This window comes from Macrobrachium rosenbergii, chromosome 59, assembly GCF_040412425.1.
Source record: "Macrobrachium rosenbergii isolate ZJJX-2024 chromosome 59, ASM4041242v1, whole genome shotgun sequence".
NCBI lineage: Eukaryota > Metazoa > Arthropoda > Malacostraca > Decapoda > Palaemonidae > Macrobrachium > Macrobrachium rosenbergii.
This window is the reverse complement of record NC_089799.1, coordinates 17,783,081-17,797,557: the sequence shown is the minus strand read 5'-3', so window position 1 is coordinate 17,797,557 and position 14,477 is coordinate 17,783,081. Positions and strand designations below refer to the sequence as shown.

Here is a 14,477-nt window from a genome sequence, read left to right as displayed (position 1 = left end):
TTGGCGTTAAAACAGAAATGGAGAGGGGGTTAATGTAATATTTCAGCATAGTACTAAGTCTCCTACTCTGGGGTTAAATGTATACTATTTCAGCATAGTACTAAGTCTCCTACTATGTATGTGACGAAATTGATTTGTGCTGTCTCCTTACCAGAGAGAGAGAGAGAGAGAGAGAGAGAGAGAGAGAGAGAGAGAGAGATTCACCAGTCATAAAATGCATCCAACCCTTCCAAAACGTACCCTGTCCGAGTCAAGTGGCCTAAATCTTGCAATCATGAAGCTCAACGTAATAACCAAGACTTCAGAACCAAATATGAAGATACGTTAATACGTTAATTTATGATTCCCAAGTATCCATTAGAGACTGGCACAAATGTATTTTGGAAACTTACTGAACATTACTACTATTAAAGGGTATCGGGACCAGAAAAATGTTTTCCAGGGTCGTAACACCCGTGCAGATATAACAGTACCCTCAAGTCACTTTTAGTGAACTTAAGTTAGGTACTTTACTATGAAGTATACACAACGTTTATGTGATAAGCACTTCGACATACTGAGGATAAAACAAATATAAAGGCTGGTGACATTTTAATTACGATAGTTAACACTGAGACGTGAACCTTAAGATGTAGGTTAAGCTAACAATTCAATCCTTCAGGCGAGTTTTCATCGTGGAATGGGCGAAAAGGGTATTGTTAAGGTCCTCAAGACTATCACTTATCTGGGTAACAGGGGGAAACTACCAGGCGTTTTCGCCACAAAGCGTGAGAGCATTCTCATATGCAGTTCCTGCCTACAGTAAAAAACCAGTTTTTAGCGAAAATATCCTTTGGTTCATGGGTCAACTCCCCATACGTAGTCTCAAACGTTGCCTTCAATCTTCTCTATATGCAGTTCTTACGACAGTAGCAAGACATGTTTTCCGAGAAAAATACTTTTACTTGATGGGTCACAACCTCAGATGTAGTCTTCAATAACAGCAATTAACTGCAGCGTCCATCAACACAGGTACTCAAGGATGAAGAGGGACATTGTCACAATCTTGACTACAGTAATGGCTGGCCACTTGTCTTCCATCTCCGGTCTCACCTCAGCTCGGGAAAAGAATATATTCTTGTTAAGTGCTGCCAGCAAGTCGCTCAATTACATTTACTCCATCGTTTAGCAAATTACGTTATTCACCTTACAAATTCATTCCCAAAACTGATTTTACTTCCCTTTCATAATTGACACTGTAGAAGAAACTGCACTACGGATTATTAAAATTAACAGCACAAATTCATTCCCAAAACTGATTTTACTTCTTTCATAATTTGACACTGAGGAGAAATTGCACCACAAATTATTAAAGAAAATTAACAGCAACAAGGCTACCAAAATGTACCCTTTAATGACCTACACTATGTTCCTCATCTCAATGTTACCAAACGTGAACAAGCTCGTTGACAAATTATAAGACTTAAAGGGGATGCCATAAAATTACATACATAAGCAAACAACCTTTTTGAACCACAGACTGATTTACAGATTTTAGGCAAATATACCAGGCTCTAAGGCAACCAAGTCATTCAACCTTTTTTTTTTTTTACATACGCTTCATTTCTTAACCTTTGAAGATTTCAATAAAAAAAAAATCACTCTTACTAAGCAATCGCCCTCATACTAAGCCACAAATTTGAACAAAATTCCTGTAAACCATATTTACAGTCTCCAAAAAACTTACAGCAATCCTTCCGTGCTTTCCAACTTCGAAGATTAATTCAATGAAAAGCTTAGTTTGAAGATTAATTCAACGAAAAGCTAAACTAAGTGAAAAACCCTGTCATTACTAGTGTTAAGCAAGTTATGGCTACCAGAAGTTCGTAGCCAAAAATATTCTACACGGAGGTACCCCATTACGATGTTATCAAAAGTAAACCTGATCATTGGCAGGCACACAACCTTCTTAACCACAAAATCCCATTTCCAACTCTTGGAACATTTCGACTATGAAAGAATGGCTCTTGTACTGAGCGACAATCACTCATCCCAAACAATATCGTACAAAATCACTGCAATCCACATTCGCCAGTTTACTCAGCGAACACCAAAGTAAAACTCAAGTAAACCCTTTACCATTACATCGTTAAAGGAAGTTACGTTATCAGTCTTTAAATTCGTTCCCAAACTTAATTTTTTTCACTGTTATAATGAACATCTTAAAAAGATAAAATGCACAACACATTACAGAAAACTTGCAAGGTAATAAAGGGTACCAAAATGTACTATAATGACCTACCTAAGTTACCCTTTTGTGTTTTACCAGAAGTGCCCAAGCTAGATAGCTATTGTCTCTAGAATCAAAACTAAGGAGCAATCAAACCTTTTATCCCCTTTCCCTTTAGAAAATTTGGACAAGGAAACTATCACTTATTCTAAGCAACATTCACAAAATTACTTTAATCCACACTAAACCTCAGAGAAACCTATGTAATCCACACTAAACTTGAGAAAGCCCTTTGTCCCCAGAACCCAAACTAAAATCTGAAAAAAAATCACAAAACCCATAGCATACGTGAGAAAACCTGTCCCAAAACCCAAACTATGACCTGAGAAAAACCTGTCCCAAAACCCAAACTATGACCTGAGAAAAACCTGTCCCAAAACCCAAACTATAACCTGAGAAAAACCTGTCCCAAAACCCAAACTATAACCTGAGAAAAACCTGTCCCAAAACCCAAACTATAACCTGAGAAAAACCTGTCCCAAAACCCAAACTATAACCTGAGAAAAACCTGTCCCAAAACCCAAACTGTCCCAAAACCCAAACTATAACCTGCGAAAAACCTGTCCCAAAACCCAAACTATAACCTGAGAAAAACCTGTCCCAAAACCCAAACTATAACCTGAGAAAAACCTGTCCCAAAACCCAAACTATAACCTGAGAAAAACCTGTCCCAAAACTCAAAAACCTGAGAAAAACTAGTCCAAAAAAAACACAAACTATAGCCTGCACAAACTACAGCCTGAGAAAAACCTATGTCCCAAAAAACCTAAAACCTGAGAAAACCTATGCCCCAAAACCTGAGAAAACTAAAACGTGAGAAAACCTGTCCCAAAACCTAAAAACCAAAAACCAAAATAAAACCTGAGAAAACCTGAGAAAAAAAAAAAACGAAACTAAAACCTGAGAAAAACTATAACCTGAAACTAAAACCTGTGCCCCAAAAACCTAAAACCTGAGAAAACCTATGCCCAAAACCGAAACTAAACCTGAGAAAACCTATGCCCCAAAAACCGAAACTAAAACCTGAGTCCCCAAAACTGAAACTAAAACCTGAAAAACTGCCCAAAAACCGAAACTAAAACCTGAGAAAACCTATGCCCCAAAAACCGAAACTAAAACCTGAGAAAAACCTATGCCCCAAAACCGAAACTAAAACCTGAGAAAAACCTATGTCCCAAAAACCTGAAACTAAAACCTGAGAAAACCTAATGCCCAAGAAAAACCTGTGACCCAAAACCAAAACTAAAACGTGAGAAAACCTATGTCAAAAACCAAAACTAAAACCTGAGAAAAACCTATGTCCCAAAAAAAACTAAAACTGAAAACCTGAGAAAAACCAAAACTAAAACCTGAGAAAAACCTATGTCCCAAAAACCAAAGCTAAAACCTGAGAAAAACCCATGTCCCAAAACCAAAACTAAAACCTGAGAAAAACCTATGTCCCAAAACCGAAACTAAAACCTGAGAAAAACCTATGCCCCAAAACCAAAACTAAAACGTGAGAAAGACCTAACCAAAACTAAAACCTGAGAAAAACCTATGCCCCAAAACCAAAACTAAAACCTGAGAAAGACCTAACCAAAACTAAAACCTGAGAAAAACCTATGCCCCAAAACCGAAACTAAAACCTGAGAAAAACCTATGCCCCAAAACCGAAACTAAAACCTGAGAAAAACCTATGTCCCAAAACCAAAACTAAAACCTGAGAAAAACCTATGTCCCAAAACCGAAACTAAAACCTGAGAAAAACCTATGTCCCAAAAAAACCGAAAGCTAAAACCTGAGAAAACTATGTCCCAAAAAACTAAACCGGAGGAAAAGAACTTGTGTCCCAAAACCTGAGAAAACCTATGCCCCAAAACTGAAACTAAAACCTAAAACCTATGTCCCAAAACCGAAACTAAAACCGGAGAAAAACCTATGTCCTAAAAAGAAAAACCTATGTCCCAAAAAACCGAAACTAAAACGTGAGAAAAACCTATGTCCCTAAAAAGAAAAACTAAAACCGAAACTAAAGAAAAACCTATGTCCCAAAACCGAAACTAAAACCGGAGAAAAACCTATGTCCCAAAACCGAAACTAAAACCGGAGAAAAACCTATGTCCCAAAACCGAAACTAAAACCGGAGAAAAACCTATGTCCCAAAACCGAAACTAAAACCGGAGAAAAACCTATGTCCCAAAAAAAACTAAAACTCCCAAAAACCGGAGAAAAACCTCCCAAAAAAAATGTCCCAAAACCGAAACTAAAAACCGTCCCAAAACTAAAAAAAACCTGTGTCCCAACACTAAAACGTGAGAAAAACCTATGTCCCAAACTAAAAAACCGTGAGATGAAAAACTAAAAACAGTCCCAAAACTAAAACGTGAGAAAAACCTATGTCCTAAAAACCAAAACTAAAACCTGAGAAAAACCTAATGTCCCAAAACCAGAAACCAAAACCGAGCAAAACCTAAAAACCTGAAACTAAAACCTCAGAAAGGTGTCCCAAAGCTCCCGGAGAAACTAAAACCTGAGTTGCTAAAAACCTATGTAATTAACCTGTAATTAACCCTGACGTTCAAACTAAAACGATCTTCACAAGACAGCACAGGACGTCTGTGTGGAAACATCCCGTCCGGCAAGTCCCAAAACTAGTTAAAACCCCGCCCCACAGTAGCCCCCTCCCCGGGAGAAAACCTATATGTGCCAGTAAAACACTAAAACGAATAGTGAGAAAAACCTATGTCCCCAAAACTAAAACAGTTGCCAACAGCAAAAAAACCTAGTATCAAAGCCCTAAAAGCGTAGAAAAAAAAGTTCCAAGGTAAAAACGCGGAGCTAGTACCCTAAGGAAAACCTATGTCCAAAATGGGAACTAAAAAAAACCTATGTCCAAAACAAAACTAAAATGAGGAAAAAACTATGTCCCAAAACGAAATAAAACGTGAGAAAAACCTATGTCCCAAAACTAAAACGTGAGAAAAACCTATGTCCCAAAACTAAAACGTGAGAAAAACCTATGTCCCAAAACTAAACCTATATCTCAAGACAAGAAAAAACCTGAGTGTCCAAGACAAAAACTAAAACCTGAGTAAAAAAAACCTAAAATGTCCTAAAACCAAAACTAAAACCTGTCCCAAGACAAAAACTAAAACCTATGCCGGAAAACCGTGTCCCAAGACCTAAAACAGAAATCAAATGTCCCAAGACAAGAGCAAAACCTAAGCCCCAAACCAAACTAAAACCTCAGAAAGGTAGATCGAAGTGGTAGCTCCGTGGCGGAGATTTCTTTCTAACTTTACTTTTTCTACAGTTTTTTGGTTGCTAATTATGGGGTTATCTTCAATTTTTGCCGCACGAATGTAATTAACCTGTAATTAACCCCTGACGTTCATCCAACAAGGGGTTTCCATGCGCGATCTTCACAAGACAGCACAGGTACGTCTGTGTGGAACGGTTCATACCCCGTCCGGCAAGTGCAATAACTAGTTAACGTGTGGGTAACCCCGCCCCACAGTAGCCCCCCCTCCCCGGGCCAGTACTAAACACGGCAAAGGGACATTATATCCCCCCGATGCCAGTACTAAACACTGGCGAAATGCATTTAACTCCCTCCTGTTGGCGAATAGCTCCCTCTCGTTTTTCCCTTCCAGAGGGCGCCTCCCCAACGTAAACACATCCGCTCCATTTCTGTGCCCTCCCCCACCCAAAACCCCAAATCCCCACAGTCCCCCATTATTGTTACGTCGAGTTAGGGGGCAACTAACAGTTGGCCAACAGCAAAAAAAACTCACCGCTAGTATCAGAAGCCCTAAAAGCGTAGAAAAAACAAGTTCCAAGGTAAAAACAGGCGTGGAGCTAGTACCCTAAGGAAAACCTATGCTCCAAAATGGAAACTAAAACCTGAGAAAAACCTATGTCTCAAGACAAGAAACTAAAACCTGAGTAAAACCTATGTCTCAAGACAAGAAACTAAAACCTAAAACCTGTCTCAAGACAAGAAACTAAAACCTGAGTAAAACCTATGTCTCAAGACAAGAAACTAAAACCTGAGTAAAACCTATGTCTCAAGACAAGAAACTAAAACCTGAGTAAAACCTATGTCTCAAGACAAGAAACTAAAACCTGAGTAAAACCTATGTCTCAAGACAAGAAACTAAAACCTGAGTAAAACCTATGTCTCAAGACAAGAAACTAAAACCTGAGTAAAACCTATGTCTCAAGACAAGAAACTAAAACCTGAGTAAAACCTATATCTCAAGACAAGAAACTAAAACCTGAGTAAAACCTATGTCCCAAGACAAGTAACTAAAACCTGAGAAAACCTATGTCTCAAGACAAACTAAAACCTGAGAGAAACCTATGTCCCAAGACAAGTAACTAAAACCTGAGAGAAACCTATGTCCCAAGACAAGTAACTAAAACCTGAGAGAAACCTATGTCCCAAGACAAGTAACTAAAACCTGAGAGAAACCTATGTCCCAAGACCTGAGAGAACCCTATGTCTCAAGACAAGAAACTAAAACCTGAGTAAAACCTATGTCTCAAGACAAGAAACTAAAACCTGAGAGAAACCTATGTCTCAAGACAAGAAACTAAAACCTGAGAGAAACCTATGTCTCAAGACAAGAAACTAAAACCTGAGAGAAACCTATGTCTCAAGACAAGAAACTAAAACCTGAGAGAAACCTATGTCCAAGACAGAGCTAAGGCCTGTGGAAGGGTGGAGCCTGTGTCTCAGGACAAGGCTAAAACCTGGGAGAAGCCTGTGTCTTAGGACAAAGAGCTAAGGCCTGAGATTAGACCATGTCTCAAGACAAGAAACTAAAACCTAGTAAAACTTGTGTCTCAAGACAGAGAAACTAAAACCTAATTAAAACCTGTGTCTCAAGACAGAAACTAAAACCACAGAAAAACCTATGTCTCAGACAGAGCTAAAACCTGAGAAAAACCTATGTCTCAAGACAAAAAACTAAAACTTGAAGGTAAAAACCTATGTCTCAGGGACAAAACTAAAACTTGAGAAGGCCTGTGTCTCCAAGACAGAGCTGAGCCACCAATTAAACAGGAAAACTTGAGAGACCTGGGAGAGCCTATGTCTCAAGACAGAAACTAAAACCTGAGAGAGAGCCTGTAATATAGAAGACCAAATAATAAAACTTGAGGAAACCATGTCTCGAGACAAGTAACCCCTAAAACTTGAGAGAAACCTGTGTCTCAGAGGAGCAGAAACTAAAACAGGAGAAACCTATGTGAAGACAGAAACTAAAACTTGCAGAAAAACCTATGTCTCAAGACAAGAAACTAAAACTTGAGAGAACCTATGTCTCAAACAGAAACTAAAACCTGAAACCTATGTCTCAAGACAGAAACTAAAACTTGAGAGAAAACCTATGTCTCAAGACAGAAACTAAAACCTGAGAAAACCTATGTCTCAAGACAAGACTAAACTAAAAGAGAGAAGAAACGAAAGACAAAAACTAAAACTTGAGAGAAACCTATGTCTCAAGACAAGAAACTAAAACCTGAGAGAAAACCTATGTCCCAAGACAACTAAACTAAAACTTGAGTAACTAAAACTTGAGAGAAACCTATGTCTCAAGACAAGTAACTAAAACTTGAGAGAAACCTATGTCTCGAAGACAAGTAACTAAAACTTGAGAGAAACCTATGTCTCGAAGACAAGTAACTAAAACTTGAGAGAAACCTATGTCTCAAGACAAGAAACTAAAACAAAACCTATGTCTCAAGACAAGAAACTAAAACTTGAGAGAAACCTAAAAGACAGAAACTAAAACTTGAGAGAAACCTATGTCTCAAGACAAGAAACTAAAACCTCAAAGACAGAAACTAAAACTTGAGAGAAAACCTATGTCTCGAAAAGAAAACTAAAACTTGAGAGAACACCTATGTGTCTCAAGACAAGTAACTAAAACTTGAGAGAAACCTATGTCTCGAAGACAAGTAACTAAAACTTGAGAGAAACCTATGTCTCGAAGACAAGAAACTAAAACTTGAGAGAAACCTATGTCTCGAAGACAGAAACTAAAACTTGAGAGAAACCTATGTCTCAAGACAACTAAAACTAAAACCTATGTCGAAGACAGAAACCTGAGAGAAATGTCTCAAGACAAGAAACTAAAACCTGAGAGAAACCTATGTCTCAAGACAAGTAACTAAAACTAAAACCTGAAACTAAAACTTGAGAGAAACCTATGTCTCAAGACAAGAAACTAAAACCTGAGAGAAACCTATGTCTCAAGACAAGAAACTAAAACCTCGAAGACAGAAACAAACTTGAGAGAAACCTATGTCTCGAAGACAGAAACTAAAACTTGAGAGAAACCTATGTCTCGAAGACAGAAACTAAAACTTGAGAGAAACCTATGTCTCGAAGACAGAAACTAAAACTTGAGAGAAACCTATGTCTCGAAGACAGAAACTAAAACTTGAGAGAAACCTATGTCTCAAGACAGAAACTAAAACCTCAAGACAGAAACTAAAACCTGAGAGAAACCTATGTCTCAAGACAGAAACTAAAACCTGAGAGAAACCTATGTCTCAAGACAGAAACTAAAACCTGAGAGAAACCTATGTCTCAAGACAGAAACTAAAACCTGAGAGAAACCTATGTCTCAAGACAAGAAACTAAAACCTGAGAGAAACCTATGTCTCAAGACAAGAAACTAAAACCTGAGTAAAACCTATGTCTCAAGACAAGAAACTAAAACCTGAGTAAAACCTATGTCTCAAGACAGAAACTAAAACCTGAGTAAAACCTATGTCTCAAGACAACTAAAACCTGAGAGAAACCTATGTCTCAAAAACCTAAAACCTAAAACCTATGTCTCAAGACAAGAAACTAAAACCTGACAGAGAAACCTGAGAGAAACCTACGTCTCAAGACAGAAACTAAAACCTGAGAGAAACCTAAGTCTCACTAATACCTGAGAAAAACCTATGTCCAAAACTAATACCCGAGAAAAACCAGCCCCAAAAAGAAAAACCCATAAACTTGTCCCAGAACAAGAACTACAACGCAAGAAAAACCCATGTCCTAAACAACCCTAAATACTTAGAGACCTGAAAATGAACTGATTAGTAGTTTGTTAAACAGTCAGGTCATGCATGGCAGACCTCAAGTCTGCCATGCATGACCCTAGTCCACCTTTGCCTGACAGGCGGCTCTGCCACCCCGGCAAAGGTGGACTTCAATTAGAATGCTGCAACAGTTTAATTATGAGTAATCAAAAATTAAAAAAAAGCTTGCCACGGCTGCACTGGATACACCCTTTATCTGTAGGCTTCTATTAACTTATGTTTTAAAGAAATTTAGAAAGCAACTATATCTACTGAGATCCCCTAAATGAGAACCTTACATTTCAGCCAAGTAATTTAAACTATATCGACTTACACCATAAAAGACCAATAAGTTATTTAACATGGATATTTATATGAAAAAATAATCGAGTGCAGCCGCAATCATTACTTACAAACTATAACTTTATTTGTAATATTTTGTACTGAAAATTCGGCTTACATTATTAGCATTACATTAAGCGGGATAATGCAAAATTTATAATACTTTATTTGATGAACTTAGAATTTTACCGGGTTTAAATAGTTTAATTTATTAGTGGATACTTTAAAGCCGAAAAATTAAGATTTGGGGGCCCACCACCATTAATAAAATGCAGCAAGCAGCTTTAGTTTCATATAGTAATTATCTAATTTTATGACAATTATTAAATTCACTAATCTCTCAGCAATAATGCATTAACATATAATAGTTAAGTAAAATTAAGTAGCAACAACGATACAAAATACTAAGGCTCTCAAAACGTCAAGTGTAAAATATTTAAGTTACAAGATTTTAAAACGGGGAACTTACCAAGAGGAATCAAGCACAGTATTAAAATATACGTACTGTATACACGAGTTGCACATTTACCTTCGAGTATGGAGTATTTTCACAAAAGAACGCACTTGGAACTCCTCCCCCCACATCAGAAAAATCAGGACAGATTTCCACTGAATAACGCAGAGATGAAAACCGATAGTGTAACTAGTCTCTTCAAATATCATCTCTGCGACTGTTCATCACGCAAATTAAAACGCAGATCCACTCCACCTCGAACGTAATCTTGACCCACAACCTTCACAGTAACTCACCAAGTCCTGAAATGAAAATCGATGTTTAGCCAGCGAAGAACATTCTCAAGCACAAAAGTTACACATCAAATCATGATTAAGAAACTAAGTTAAGAATGATTTTCTTAAAAGTATACAGCACCAACTTACCTTCTAAAAACGCAAATAAAATAAATAGGCTCTCCTGTCAGCAAGGTCACGTTTCTCCAGCGGATGAACAAGAACATCGAACTGCACAAACGAGACGACGAATCAGCCGGGTACCACCTTAGACCTACGGGCACAACTGGCCCGCATCAGTCAGCAAGGACTCGCGAGCTACCTCAGCGCGGCTTGAGAGTCCATGTTGGCTGCGGGCTAGTTCTGTTCGCGGGTAGCAATGCTTCTTTCGTATAATGTCGTATTTCGTTTTATTGTGTGCTGATTCGAGGTGTATTCATTTATCCGCGTGAGGAAGGTGCTAATTCTGGGCTGTAGTTTGAACACCAACGCCATTTTTACTATAAGAAAGTACGTTAACGCAGCATATTTGTTCTTTAACTTGCCGGATTTCCTTTCTGTATGTTTTTGTAGCCTAATTTGTTTCGTAATATTTTTATTGCTTGGGAATATTCTTTGCTTGGTTAACGTAAGGTTATTTTTCAGATGTTCGTCAACTCCTGTTGCTCCAGTGAAGTCTACTTGCAAGGTAGAGTAAAACTGCATTTTGCTTGTACAACGGTCGGAAAGTTTAGTGTGCGGAGAAACCATACGTTTCGTCTCTTGACCTGATTTTCACCTTGAAATTTTTCTCGATTTATGGAATTTGGGGAAGCCTGTTTCAGATGCATGCTTTGCAGTTATACTGCAATGAAGCCTCGTATGATGAATATAAGGTGATATAGAACTTTTGATAGTTATTTGTGATTAGTTTTCAGCATTTAATTAACTTTGTTTAAAATTCTTTTATATCCCAAGTAACTCGCGGTTCTTAAGCGTAACATCTTAAAGTAATATAGTACGAAATTCCTTTCTATTATAATTCTTTTATATCCCAAGTAACTCGCGGTTCTTAGGCGCAATATCTTGCAATACTGTAGTACGTAATTCCTTTGTATGTCTTTTTTTTATTTATTTTTTTTTTTACGTTTCAGTATTTTATCTTTGAGGGTCCTGGCATTATTTTATTGCTGTTTTGTTACTTGGTGTAAGTTATCCAGCTTTATCTTTGCCAGAGAATTCCAGTGACCTTAATTACGTCCATTCGTCATAGTTGTTTCGAATTACAGTATCTGCATTTACTAATAGTGGTAGGCCCTCGGAGTCCAGTCTCCCGAGTTATAAATTTAACTTTTTAAGTCATTAAAGATTACTGGAAAGTAAAGTTATCGAAATTTGGCGAAAAGTTCGTTAATATTGCAATGCTAATAACCTCAGTCGAAATCTTATTACAAAAACTTGACAAATTAAAGCTCTAGATAACAAAATAGAGTAATAGTAAAGTATTTGCCGTGACTCGTCTGATGCATTTCATTTTTTTTTTTCCAAATCCCTTTTCTCTATAGTATCTGAATCGAGCTATTCGAGATTTAAATTTGTTGACCCAACTGGAATTTGCAGGGCTTGCCAAGCTTATTGATAATAGGTGTATTGTGCACCCTAGCAAGATTATATTTGAATTTCCTTTATTTTGCTCATTGTTATAACTTTACTACCTTATATAAGAGGTCCACCTTTGCCGGGGTGGTAGAGACGCCTGTCAGGCAAAGGTGGACTAGGGTCATGCATGGCAGACTTAGGTCTGCCATGCATGACCTGACTGTTTTCAAACATAATCAGTTCTTTTTCAGGTCTCATTTTACGTATCTAGGGTTTAGGATGTAGGTTTTTATCAGGTTTTAGTTTGGGTTTTCGTCTAATGAATCTTGGAAGTTAGACTGCATGGAATGTTTTTTTTTACTGACTTGTGGGAAAACATGAATTTTTGCTTCGTACGAGATTGTTGCTTATGTGACTAATTGTTGCTAGTTGAAGTGTTGAACGTGTAAGGAATTTGATTTCGTGCTGCGGTTTTAAAGGTTGTTGGCTCCTTAGTTTAAGACAATATTTAGTGGTGGATAAACTTGGTTTAATGAGTTGCATTATGTCAGCAAGCTGATTAACGTTTGATGACTTGAGTTGGCCATTCTTAGCCTAGGTTATTGTAGGGTAAATTTCGGCTACTATTATTCCCGTAAAGTTTTCGTAATTTGTAGTTCATTTTGCTCAGAATTGCATTGTATTAATAATTAAAGGTATTGTATGCATTGTATTAATAATTATAGGTATTGTAATGCAAGTTTTTAACGGGTCCTAGGCTATTACAAAAGGGACTTAAATATTTGGTCCCTTAAGTTATAGGTTTAAATGGATGTTCGTTCGAAGTCGAGCTTGTTGACGCTTGTTGACACTGGTGTATCTTGTTAGGTACTGGCATATCTCGGTAGGTTGGATGCCTTGATTGAATGGTGATTTTTTTTTTTTTTTTTTTTTTTAGTAATAGAGAAACAGTAGGGGTAGTCTCGCCAGTGCACGTGCACTATAGGCTTTACAAACTGAAGGTTGTGTGGATGGCTCTGTAACTAAATTTTCGTAAAATCCGTTCGGGAATCAAATCGGCTGATAATTGTGCATACAATTCAGTATTTTTCATATTCAATTGCTGTATTGTTGTGCCGAGCTCACTGATGTAGTTTTTTAATGTTCAGGAGTTTTAAAGGTAAAGTTTTGAGTTCTGAGCACCTAAATATATTTTTGACTACTTTTGCTTTGCTGAGACTATAGATGGTTGGTTGACTTGCAAGTTTTAAAAGTAACAGTTTCGCACTGTGGTCTTCTCATATTGGCTGTAACTTGAAAGTATTAAGAAATTCCTTCATGCAATGGTTTAGGACGTTGGCATTGACCAATTCATGAAGAATTCCTAAATACCAGATGGAGCTACAGTCAATATTAGAGGCGCCGTGGCTGAGAGCAGTTATGAACCTTATAAACTACCTTAACTACCGGGTAGGGTTGTTCAAATGTATAACTATATATATAAATGTTAAGGCGATTGTTAATTTTGTTGCAGTTACTGTAAATATTCTTTTTGATAATTTTTGTAGAATGAGTTTGTATAGTATAAAAAAATTATAACCTGAACAGAGGAGGCTGTTGTTGATGGTTGTGACTTCTGGGATAGGCAGAGTAACAGATGGCAGCTATTATTCTGCCGACCTGAGGGATACGACAAATCGAGTTAATTGCAGTATTTGTGGGAGAGACGAACTGATGGACCAGTAGCAGAAATCCGACAGCTAGCCCCACATTGCTGAGGAACGCACCACTGTGACACTTAATGAACGGAAAATGGAAAATAGTTTTTCTATATGAAGTCAATCACTGGCGAGAAGTTGAAGTCTGGTGGTAATAAGGTGTGACCTCAGTCTTCAGAGTTTTAAGTATCTCTTGTCTACTGCATTTCGACTTACACCACTGAATTGCAAAGGGTGAACTGGAGGTAAATTGAGAGCAACTGGTGTTTATTTGGAGACACAACCATCAAATCTGAATAGAAGAATTTTAACTGGCTCTTTGGATGTAATTCTGTAAATTATACTATCTTGAAATAGTTTATTAGAAATTGATTACCTCATTTTCAGTTGGAGGGGATTTTGAATATGTAATTTGGAATACCCAATAAAGGCTGTTCGGTACTTTGACCCTGTGTTTTTGATTTGTCAAAATTTCAGTAGTTTCCTGTGAACATGTATTGAGCTTTGTGGATGTGTAATTAGGATGTGAAAGCTGCGAAGAGGAATCAGGAAGGTCAGCAAAATAGTTATCTATGGTAACAGGGTTTTTCTTAATGACCAAGTGCTGAGAAAGCTTATAATGACTGTTAATCCTGATGGTTTATAGTATTCTCCATAAATGGCAATGGTACGGTACAATAATTAAGTTTGGCGTAATGCTGATACTTTGTGTGAAGATATGAATTACTTTGAAAATTTGGGTTAACAGCTACTCTCGGAGCTCTTGATGGCAAATGAGTAGTAATTATCAAGATTTTTAA

General features: G+C 37.4%; 2 long non-coding RNA genes across 3 annotated transcripts; one reads left to right on the top strand and one right to left on the bottom strand.

The window, feature by feature from the left end:
* Positions 1–579: 579 nt before the first annotated feature.
* Positions 580–10,707, bottom strand: LOC136837751 (uncharacterized). Of its 2 annotated transcripts, none has more exons than XR_010852753.1 (3): positions 10,553–10,707; positions 10,203–10,429; positions 580–1,097 (listed from the first exon to the last, which is right to left on the bottom strand). It is a non-coding gene; the product is annotated as an uncharacterized lncRNA (long non-coding RNA). The 2 variants fall into 2 exon arrangements; XR_010852754.1 differs by having other exon boundaries at positions 580–1,092.
* A 64-nt stretch (positions 10,708–10,771) lies between these two features.
* Positions 10,772–14,124, top strand: LOC136837752 (uncharacterized). Its single transcript, XR_010852755.1, has 3 exons — positions 10,772–10,912; positions 11,048–11,090; positions 13,568–14,124. It is a non-coding gene; the product is annotated as an uncharacterized lncRNA (long non-coding RNA).
* Positions 14,125–14,477: the final 353 nt, after the last annotated feature.